A 12,184-nucleotide genomic window follows, 5' to 3' on the forward strand; every position below is an offset into this window, starting at 1 on the left:
GAGGTCAAACGTTTCTTGTAGTTTTTCATCAGGTTTTCACACACTGCAGCAGGAATTTTGGTCCACTCCTCCATACAGATCTTCTCCAAATCTTTCAGGTTTGGAGTTTCAGCTCCCTCCAAAGATTTTCTATTGAGTTCAGGTCTGGAGACTGGCAAGGACACTCCAGGACCTTGAAATGCTTCTTACGGACCCCCTCTTTAGTTGCCCTGGCTGTGTGTTTGGGGTCATTGTCATGCTGGAAGACCCAGCCATGACCCATCTTCAATGCTCTTACTGAGGGAAGGAGGTTGTTTGCCAAAATCTCGCAATACATGACCCCATCCATCCTCCTTTCAATACGGTGCAGTCGTCCTGTCCCCTTTGCAGAAGAGCACCCCCAGAGTATGATGTTTCTCCCCACATGCATCACGGTTGGGAAGGTTTTCTTGGGGTTGTTCTCATCCTCTAAACATGGTAAGTGGAGTTGATTCCAAAAAGCTCTATTCTTGGCTCATCTGACCACATGACCTTCTCCCATGCCTCCTCTGGATCATCCAGATGGTCACTGGTGAACTTCAAACGGGCCTGGACATGTGCTGGCTTGAGCAGGGGGACCTTGCTGCCCAGCAGGATTTTAAACCATGACAGCATCATGTGTTACTAATGTAATCTTTGTGACTGTGGTCCCATCTCTCTTCAGGTCATTCACCAGGTTCTCTTGTGTAGTTCTGAGTTTCTCAGAATCATCCTTACCCCACAAAGTGAGATCTTGTATGGAATCCCAGATCGAGGGAGATTCACAGTCATCTTGTGTTTCTTCCACTTTCTAATAAATAATCATAACAGTTGTTGTCTTCTACCAAGCTGCTTGCCTGTTGTCCTGTAGTCCATCCCAGCCTTGTGCTGGTCTACATTTTTGTCCCTGGTGTCCTTAGACAGCTCTTTGGTCTTGGCTATGGTGGACAGGTTGGCGTGTGATTGGTTGAGTGTGTGAACAGGTGTCTTTTATACAGGTAACAAGTTCAAACAGATGCAATTAATACAATGCAGTTATGTCTCTCACAGTGAACATGCACCTAAGATGAAAATTTCAGACGCCTCCATGATTTCTAAGTGGGAGAGCTTGCAAAACCGCAGGGTGTTCAAATACTTATATCCCTCAGTGTATATATATATATATATATATATATATATATATATATATATATATATACGAGGGCTGTCAATAAAGTAATGGTCCTTTTTATTTTTTTCAAAAACTATATGGATTTCATTCATATGTTTTTACGTCAGACATGCTTGAACCCTCGTGCGCATGCGTGAGTTTTTCCACACCTGTCGGTGACGTCATTCGCCTGTGAGCACTCCTTGTGGGAGGAGTCGTCCAGCCCCTCGTCGGAATTCCTTTGTCTGAGAAGTTGCTGAGAGACTGGCGCGTTGTTTGATCAAAATCTTTTCTAAACCTGTGAGACACATCGAAGTGGACACGGTTCGAAAAATTAAGATGGTTTTCAGTGAAAATTTTAACCGCTGATGAGAGATTTTGAGGTGATTCTGTCGCTTTAAGGACTTCCCACGGAGCGAGACGTCGCTCAGCGCTCTCAGGCGCCGTCGTCAGCCTGTTCAAGCTGAAAACCTCCACATTTCAGGCTCTATTGATCCAGGACGTCGTGAGAGAACAGAGAAGTTTCAGAAGAAGTCGGTTTCAGCATTTTATCCGGATAGTCCACTGTTAAAGGAGATTTTTTAATGACACAGTGCGGCGGCACAGGAAAAACACCTCCGTGTTGATAACCATTTGTAAAATCCAGGCGGCTTTTGATGGCTTTCAGTGGAGTGAGTATATGAGAAATTGTTTAACAGGCAGGACATGTTCCAACTTGTCCTTAAGGCTTTCAACAGAGGTGTTTTTCCTGTGGAGGAGCGTTGCGGGTGTCTGACGTAAAAACATATGAATGAAATCCATATAGTTCTTGAAAAAAATAAAAAGGACCGTTACTTTATTGACAGCCCTCGTATATATATATATATATATATAAAATGGCTGAGTGGATCCTTGTCATTTGATTGGTGCTTTGTACGAGGTCTGTGAGAAAAGTAACGACCTTTTTATTTTTTTCAAAAACTATATGGATTTGATTCATATGTTTTTGCGTCAGCCAAGCTTGAACCTTCGTGCGCATGCGTGAGTTTTTCCACGCCTGTCGGTTGTTTCATTCACCTGTGGGCAGGCTTTGAGTGAGCACTGCTCCACCCCTCTCGTCGTTGTTTCATTGCGAGGAAATGGCGGAATGATTTGGGCTTTTTTTTTTCATCAGAATTTTTTCAGAAACTGTTAGAGACAGGCAGCTGGAAACCATTTGAAAAATGTATCTGGCTTTCGGTGAAAATTTTACGGGCTTCACAGAGAATAAGGAGTGTTACTGCAGCTTTAAGGACGGCCCACAATGGCGCACAGCACGCCGCGCTCCGAGCTGCCATCGAGAGGCAGAAACCCCCACATCATTTCTAAACAAATGCTAAATTATTGTTGTGTCGTAACTTCATTTTTGTTCAGCCTTTGTGACCCGTCTTCATGAAGTTAGATGCAAAAATGTTGAAACTGGCTCTATCCTGCAATGAAAATACTGGATCCGGATCGTGTTCCAAATGATTACCAAAATTTAATGACTTCTAAGTTAGGCCAAGATACACCCCTGGTAAAAATTTCATTGAAATCCGTTGATGATTTTTTGAGTAATCCTGCTAACAACCAACCAACCAACCAACAAACAAACAGACGTGACCGAAAACATTACCTCCTTGGCGGAGGTAATTATGAACTAAGTATGGATGAACAAGAGTTGTCATAATCAACACAACTTTATTATTATTATTATTATTATTATTATTATTTTTTTTTTTATTTTTTTTTTTTATTTTATGATCAAACTGGCATTTTGATTAAGGTGTCTGTGCATGTGTGTCTGTGCGCATGTGTGTGTGACTGAGTGAGAGAGAGATGTTGTTCTATGACTATTTTTTAATGATCTGTGTGAACTTGGCGATTCATGCAAACATCCAGTGATGGCAAACGGGGAAATATGTCAGCTTTGTTCACTGTATTCTTCTCAAAAGCACCATGTTCAGTACAAGCAAAGTTTTCCAACTGTCTTTATATCGCCAGCCAGCAAACAAATGGTTAAAAAAAAAGTCAGTTAGCGACACAACATGAGCCGTTTTCAGCTCTGTCTTGTCAAATGCACCGCATATGTTATGAAACAAGTTGACCAAGTCATGTTAAAAATACCGTACAAACCAAAACAGAGGTGAACTGAAGAAAAATTAAGGAGTACTATTACTCTGATTTGATCAAGAAAAACAAGCGTAACTCAAAGTTCTTGTTCGACACGGTGGCAACACTTATTCATGGACAACCACCTGTAGTTCGGTCTCCTTTTACAGCACAAGATTTCCTGGATTACTTTGAGAAGAAAATTGAAGACATTAGGTTAAACATATCCCACCATGCTCTAACCCAGCCACTACATCCTGCTATTGAAGTGGGCGCCATTACTGAGGTATTACCTAGATTTACAGAATTTGATAGTATCTCACTAGGCGTGCTGATGAAACTCGTAACATCAACAAAAAGCACAACCTGCTTATTTGATCCTATACCAACAAAACTGTTTAAGGACCTGTGGCCCACTCTTGGGCCGACTGGAAATTATTAATCTTTCTTTAACTTCTGGATCTGTTCCTAAATGTTTCAAATCTGCAGTGATTAAACCATTACTTAAGAAACCTAATCTTGACCCTAGTGTATTGAAAAACTATTGGCCGATATCAAATCTATCATTTTGCTCTAAAATTCTGGAAAAAGTAGTGTGAAGGCAGCTCATGGATGGTCTTACTGAGAATAATCTCTTTGAGCCACTGCAGTCTGCTTTTAGAAAATATCATTCCACAAAGACGGCTTTCACTAAAGTGGTAAATAATCTTCTGCTTACGATGGATTTGGACACCACTATGGTTCTGGTGCTGTTAGATCAGTGCTGCATTTGATACCGTGGATCATCATATTCTACTTGATAGGCTGGAAAATCATTTTATCATTCATATTGGGAGTGCCCTTGCATGGCTGATGTCATACTTGACCAGTCATTCTTACTGTGTTTTGTACAGTAACACTACCTCTAACCTTAGTGACATGAAATTTGGGGTTCCACAGGGGTCCGTCTTAGGCCCCCTGCTTTTCTCCCTTTATATAGCGCCCCTTGGGCACATATTGCAGCATTTTGGGATTACCGTTCACTGCTATGCTGAAGATACTCAGTTATACATGCCGATAACTGTTGGTAATCTCGTCCACATAAAATCCTTAGAAGATTGCCTTGCATCAGTGAGAAGTTGGATGTCTAGAAACTTCCTACTTTTAAACTCTTACAAGACTGAAATGATGGTTCTTGGTCCAGTGAGACATCGGCATTAATTTGACCAGCTTAACCTAGCCTCGTGTGTCATACATCACACTGACAAAGTGAGGAACCTTGGGGTAATTTTTGATCCTACATTGTCCTTTGACCTCCACATTAGAAATATTATGAAGACTGCTTTTTTCCACCTGCGAAATATAGCGAAGATTCATCCCATCCTGTCTATGGCTGATGCTGACACCCTGATCCATGCGTTTATCTCTTCTAGATTGGACTACTCCAATGTTCTATTTTCTGGTTTACTGCAGTCCAGCATTAAGGGCTCTCCAATTGGTTCAAAATGCTGCAGCCAGACTTTTGACACGAAGCAGAAAGTTCGACCACATTACACCCATTTTGGCATCTGTTCGCTGGCTTCCTGTCCCAGTGAGATCAGATTTTAAGGTTCTGCTACTAGTCTATAAAATTATTCGTGGACTGGCACTTCCCTACCTAGCTGACCTAATTAAACCTTATGTACCGGCCCGGGCTTTGCGCTCTCAGGGTGCAGGACTACTTTGTGTCCCTAGGGTGAATAAGAAGTCTGCAGGTCACAGCTTTCTCTTATCATGCCCCTGTTCTGTAGAATGATCTCCCTGCCTCAATAAAACAGCCTGCAGGTTCTCTGCACAGAGGAATCAGAGTGCACAGTTTGGCTGCAGACTGTGCACTCTGATTTCTCTTCTAGTTTATATTTGTTCTTGTGCTAAGCTGCAGGTCTGTGCTCTGAGTTCTGTTATAGTTTATCTTTCCTTCTTTGACCGCAAGCTGCATGCGCACGAACCATCTGTGAGTAAATGTGGAGATGTCTGGAGTTATGCTTGATGTGGACATGTCCTGTCTCTGGCAATCAGTCTGTGAGCAGGACTTGTATGGACTTTATTTAAACGCATTTGTGAGAGAATTTAAGAGCGAGGAGCAGCAGCATCAGTCAGGCTGCAATCAGCATTTTTTCTGTGCTATTTTTGAGCATGTAGTTTTCACTGCATTGTGTACACGGTATAAAAACAATCCTGCCTGATTTATACTGCGGGAACAATGGAACACAGCAGGAATCATAAATTGGCATTGGGTAATGTTGTATTGTGAGGGTGTGGCTTCCAGTCATGTCGAGTAACGTCACTTTGCTCTGACTTACGCTGAAACCAGTTCCTTTCTGCATCGAGTACAGGACGCAAAAAAAATTAAAGTTTAATTTTTGGCGTCCGATTTGCTTCATCCTTTGCACACCTTGCGCTGTTGTGGCGTCAAGCTGTTTTGTCTTGGCACTGGGTTGCTTCCATGTGGCGTCGTCATGACGACGCCCGACACAACTCAAAGCAGCCCCGGTGTGAAAGGGGCTTTAGACCTTACTTGTGTGAAGCACCTTGACGCAATTCTGTTGTGATTTGGTGCTATACGAGGGTAGGCTGAAAAGTTCTAAGGCTCACAAAGAAGGAGAAATGCCATTTCAATAAAACTTGGCATGCATTAAGTTCATCTCTTCTGATGACTAACTGTGTTATTTTCTTCCAGGTTGTGAGGTAGTTTGTGGTTCATAGCCAAGTTCGAAAGTTTGTGGTAGAGGGAAACGGCAAAAATGGACAAAATCTGGCATCACGGTGTGATTAAGTACCTGCATAAGAAGGGGTTAAAGCCCAAGGACATGCATGCGGATATGGTTGCTACATTAGGGGATGAAGCTCCCTCCATATCTACAGTGCAGAAGTGGGCAGCTGAATTTAAGAGGGGCAGAGAGAGCCTTGAAGACGACCCAAGGTCTGGGCGGCCTGCAATAGCCACAACCCAGAAAAACATTGACCTTGTTCTCCAACCTTCCGTTTCTCTCGAAGATTCTTGAGAGGGTAGTTGTAAAACAGCTAACTGATCATCTGCAGAGGAATGGTCTATTTGAAGAGTTTCATGTTGTATGGCTGGGGGGGCCTGGCTGCCGGTTTGTTTGTCATTTGGTTTCCTCCCAGGTGGCATGCATTTGGGACTGAGTGGCTGTGTTGCTGAGGCTGTTAGGACTTCACCCTGATCACCTGCGACTCGTCAGGACTCACAGCTGAGGTGCATCTGGAGGGATTGGAGTATGTTGGCATTTAAGACTGAAGTGCACAGTGTGCATTTGCCAGAGACTCGACCTTGTGACCAGACGGGTGAGATCGTCGTCTTGGGAGCCATCTCATCAGCAGCGGACGCTGAGAATGTCCAGGTTTGATGCACGGTCTGTGAAAGAGGAGAGGGTGAGGTCTCACGCTCGTCAGCACACTTCCTGAGGTACGTTGGATTTTGTGACTAACAGTTATACAGTCAGTAAATGTGGTGTCCCTCACACCTTATTGTATTGAGCTGTATGTTAGTCATGTATCAGCTTCCACTGCGGTGGTGATTTGTGAACGGGATGTTCCATGCCTGCAGGTTGGAAGCTGATCAGTAATCAAGCCAGGAAGTGTTTGCTGTTTGTACACCTTTAAGTGTTCTGTGTGTAGAGTGTGGACTCACATAATGGTTCCTTCTTTCACAGACTCGGTTGTTGCGGCCACCTGGGGGGTGTCGGCGGGGTCCTTGGGTCCGAAACAGCTTCTGGCTCCGGACCATTAGCGCTGCTGGGAGCGCACCACGCCAGACCGCACCTGTTATTATTATTATGATCACTGTTATGTATTAAATTCAGTTATCCTTTGTACCGTGCTCTGCTTATTTCATACTGGGTCCTTCAAACGCTGGTCGGTTCTCCGAGCTGCGTCCGACACATAACAGTTTCAGTCAGGTTTTAGAATTCATCATAGTACAGAAACAGCATTAGTGAAGGTTACAAATGATCTTCTTATGGCTTCGGACAGTGGACTCATCTCTGTGCTTGTTCTGTTGGACCTCAGTGCTGCTTTTGATACTGTTGACCATAAAATTTTATTACAGAGATTAGAGCATGTCATAGGTATTAAAGGCACTGCGCTGCGGTGGTTTGAATCATATTTGTCTAATAGATTACAGTTTGTTCATGTAAATGGGGAATCTTCTTCACAGACTAAAGTTAATTATGGAGTTCCACAAGGTTCTGTGCTAGGACCAATTTTATTCACTTTATACATGCTTCCCTTAGGCAGTATTATTAGACGGTATTGCTTAAGTTTTCATTGTTATGCAGATGATACCCAGCTTTATCTATCCATGAAGCCAGAGGACACACACCAATTAGCTAAACTGCAGGATTGTCTTACAGACATAAAGACATGGATGACCTCTAATTTCCTGCTTTTAAACTCAGATAAAACTGAAGTTATTGTACTTGGCCCCACAAATCTTAGAAACATGGTGTCTAACCAGATCCTTACTCTGGATGGCATTACCCTGACCTCTAGTAATACTGTGAGAAATCTTGGAGTCATTTTTGATCAGGATATGTCATTCAAGGCGCATATTAAACAAATATGTAGGACTGCCTTTTTGCATTTACGCAATATCTCTAAAATCAGAAAGGTCTTGTCTCAGAGTGATGCTGAAAAACTAATTCATGCATTTATTTCCTCTAGGCTGGACTATTGTAATTCATTATCAGGTTGTCCTAAAAGTTCCCTAAAAAGCCTTCAGTTAATTCAAAATGCTGCAGCTAGAGTACTGACGGGGACTAGCAGGAGAGAGCATATCTCACCCGTGTTGGCCTCTCTTCATTGGCTTCCTGTTAATTCTAGAATAGAATTTAAAATTCTTCTTCTTACTTATAAGGTTTTGAATAATCAGGTCCCATCTTATCTTAGGGACCTCGTAGTACCATATTACCCCATTAGAGCGCTTCGCTCTCAGACTGCAGGCTTACTCGTAGTTCCTAGGGTTTGCAAGAGTAGAATGGGAGGCAGAGCCTTCAGCTTTCAGGCTCCTCTCCTGTGGAACCAGCTCCCAATTCAGATCAGGGAGACAGATACCCTCTCTACTTTTAAGATTAGGCTTAAAACTTTCCTTTTTGCTAAGGCTTATAGTTAGGGCTGGATCAGGTGACCCTGGACCATCCCTTGGTTATGCTGCTTTAGATGTAAACTGTGGGGGGGTTCCCATGATGCACTGTTTCTTTCTCTTTTTGCTTTGTATGCATCACTCTGCATTTAATCATTAGTGATCGATCTCTGCCCCCCTCCACAGCATGTCTTTTTCCTGGTTCTCTTCCTCAGCCCCAACCAGTCTCAGCAGAAGACTGCCCCTCCCTGAGCCTGGTTCTGGAGGTTTCTTCCTGTTAAAGGGGAGTTTTTCCTTCCCACTGTAGCCAAGTGCTTGCTCACAGGGGGTCGTTTTGACCGTTGGGGTTTTTCATAATTATTGTATGGCCTTGCCTTACAATATAGAGCGCCTTGGGGCAACTGTCTGTTGTGATCTGGCGCTATATAAAAAAAAAGTTGATTGTTTGAAGTTGATTGTTCATGAAATGGTGATGGACGACAGACGATCGACGATTAATCAGCTAGCAGATGCTGTGGGAATATCCCGTGAGAGAATTGAACACATTCTGCATGAAGAACTTGGAATGTCAAAGGTGTCAGCTCGGTGGGTGCCACGTCTTCTGACACCTGATCAGAAACGCACCAGGCTAGCCATGTCGAAGGTAAACTTGGCGCGATTTGAAGAGGATCCAGCCAATTACATGGAACGTTTTTTTTATCCAGGATGAGTGTTGGGTTCACTACTTTGAACCAGAGGCAAAAAAACAGTCAATGCAGTGGAAACATTCAAGGTCACCACCTCCAAAGAAGGCCAAGGTCGTTTCGTCTGCAGGGAATGTCATGGTTTCAGTTTTCTGGGATGCCAAGGGCATTGTGTTCGTGGACATTTCTTGAAAAGGGACAAACCATAAATGGACAGTACTATTCTAACCTACTGAGACAGTTATGCGAGGCTATCAAAAAGAAGCGACCAGGAAAGCTGACAAAAGGAGTGCTGTTCCATCAAGACAATGCCCCAGCTCACAAGTCAACAGTGGCCATGGCCACTATCCACGAGTGTGGATTCGAACTGGTAGATCACCCACCATACTCCCCTGACTTGGCACCCTCAGACTTTCATCTGTTCCCAAGCCTGAAAAAAAAACTTGGCTGGGAAGCACTATCGGAGCAATGAGGAGGTGATGGCTGCCGTTGAGGACTATTTTGACTCTCAAGATGAAAGCTTCTATGCCAAGGGAATTGAAGCACTCAAGCACCGCTGGAAGAAGTGTGTGGAGTTACAGGGAGACTATGTAGAAAAATAACCCTGAATTTGTTCAACTCGACAACTGCATCATAGTCAGCCTTGGAACTTTTCAGCCTACCCTCGTATAAATGAAAAGAAATTGAAATTGAACGTGAGCTAGAGTCAAGCCTAACACAGAGAGATCCGATCCTGTGTGTGTGTGTGTGTGTGTGTGTGTGTGTGTGTGTGTGTGTGTGTGTGTGTGTGTGTGTGTGTGTGTGTGTGTGTGAGAAGCTGCAGAGAGAGGTGTCTGTGTAGGGAGGGGCGAGCGCTGTGTGTGACTGGCCAATCACTGAGTTTGAAGACAGTCAGTTAGCCAATCAGGATTTTCCTTCAGCACGAACACAGACATTGATGAGTTTTATTCGGATAATGCTCGTGCTCATCAAAAATGCTTTATCCGTACCGGATACTCGTCTGAAACGAGTATCCGGCTCAACCCTAACACACACATCTGTCCGTGTCTGTGTGTTTGTGTGTGTGTGTGTGTGTGTGTGTGTGTGTGTGTGTGTGTGGCTGGGCAAATGCTATTGTAAGCCCTCGATAAATAATTTGTTCTCATAGTTTGAATAAATATTGTGAAGCACATATATTATTGAAAGACTAATCTCTAAGCAAATAAAATGTATTCTTTGCAAAGTAAGTGTGTTTTCATGTTTAATCTTATCCACATAAACACACAAATAATATCTGTCACTGTTATTTGCTCTATCAACTTGGTAATCACCACTAAAGAGTCTCCAGAGCTACTCTCTGTTCCTGATCCAATCTACTACATGCCTTTCAGGGTAATCTATACACAGGAGAATGATTTGTTACTGCTACTGAATGTGATGTCATCAAATGATCGGTGAAGTCAGTTTAACTGGATCTTTCCTTGTGGGTATGTTGTGCCACATAATCATGATTAATAGCACTAAGTGGATAAAGGATGAAAACCTTTCAGTTCTCAAACCCAGTCTTCAGGCATCATTTAAATGGAAATATAAGTATTTTTTCTTGCATTGCAGGCAAATCATTGAACAGAATGTCTTGATAATAAGGCATCAAATTTTGTGAGCCGCATTTTCATCATTCAGAACTGTGTCCTTGTGCACTTTCTGCAGCAATTTGTTTTACAAAACACACCAGTGAATGGTAGTTGGACTGGTACAGATTATCAGCCTTTGATGGAAAAAGAGTGGGAAAGGTGAGTGAATCTGGTAAAAGAGAAATGATAGAATTCAAAATGTTACTTCAAGAACTTTTAGTAGACTTTCAAGGACCACGGGGCACATTGGAGACTCCTCAAAGGAAAATGAATCCATTAATGGAAAATGGGACAGAACAAAAGAGCGAGAGAGAGAGAGAGAAAGAGAGAGAGAGAGAGAGAGAGAGAGAGAGAGAGAGAGGGTGATGAGAGAGAGAGAGACCAAAGAGGACCAAAGAGGACATGAAAAAGTGACTTGTCCATACAGAGTGTACACTTTCTCTCTATTCTCTCTATGTACACAGTGGGGTAAAAAAGTATTTAGTCAGTCCCTGACTGTGCAAGTTCTCCTACAAAGAAAGATGAGAGAGGTCTGTATTTTTTTTCATAGTTGAAGTACACTTCAACTATGAGAGACAAAATGAGAAAAAAAAAATCCAGATAATCACATTGTATGATTTTTAAAGAATTTATTTGTAAATTATGGTGGAAAATAAGTATTTGGTCACCCACAAACAAGCAAGATTTCTGGATCTCACAGATCTGTAACTTCTTCTTTAAGAAGCTCTTCTGTCCTCCACCTGTTACCTGTATTAATGGCACCTGTTGAAACTCGTTATCTCTATAAAAGACACCTATCCACAGCCTCAAACAGTCAGACTCCAAACTCAACCATGGCCAAGACCAAAGACCTGTTGAAGGATACCAGGAAGAAAATTGTAGATGTGCACCAGGCTGGAAAGAGTCAGTCTACAATAGTCAAGCAGGTTAGTGTGAATAAATCAACTGTGGGAGCAATTGTAAGAAAATGGAAGACATACAAAACCATTGATAATCTCCCTCGATCTGGGGCTCCACGCAAGATCTCATCCCATGGGGTCAAAATGATCATGACAACGATGAGCAAAAATCCCACAACTACATGAAGGGACCTGATGAATGACCTGCAGAGAGCTGGGACCAAAGTAACAAAGGCTACACACTATGCAGAGAGGGATTCAAATCCTGCAGTGCCAGGCGTGTCCTCCTGCTTAAGCCAGTACATGTCCAGGCCCATCTGAAGTTTGCCAGAGAGCATATGGATGATCCAGAAGAGGACTGGGAGAATATCATGTGGTCAGATGAAACCAAAATTGAACATTTTGGTAAAAACTGAACTCGTCAGGTTTGGAGGAAGAAGAATGCTGAGTTGCATCCCAAGAACACCATGTCTACTGTGAAGCATGGGGGTGGAAATATCATGCATTGGGGCTGTTTTTTTCTGCAAAGGGGGCAGGACAACTGATCCGTGTTAAGGGAAGAATGAACGTGGCCATGTATCATGAGATTTAAGCCAAAACCTCCTTCCATCAGT

General features: G+C 42.9%; 1 protein-coding gene across 1 annotated transcript in view; it reads left to right on the plus strand.

Annotated features, from left to right (window-relative positions):
* The window catches only part of dntt (deoxynucleotidyltransferase, terminal), a 471,498-nt gene that overhangs the window by 265,222 nt on the left and 194,092 nt on the right, over positions 1-12,184 (plus strand). The gene's annotated exons all lie outside the window — the stretch shown is intronic.

Source organism: Thalassophryne amazonica, chromosome 13 (assembly GCF_902500255.1).
Source record: "Thalassophryne amazonica chromosome 13, fThaAma1.1, whole genome shotgun sequence".
Taxonomy (NCBI): Eukaryota; Metazoa; Chordata; class Actinopteri; order Batrachoidiformes; family Batrachoididae; genus Thalassophryne; species Thalassophryne amazonica.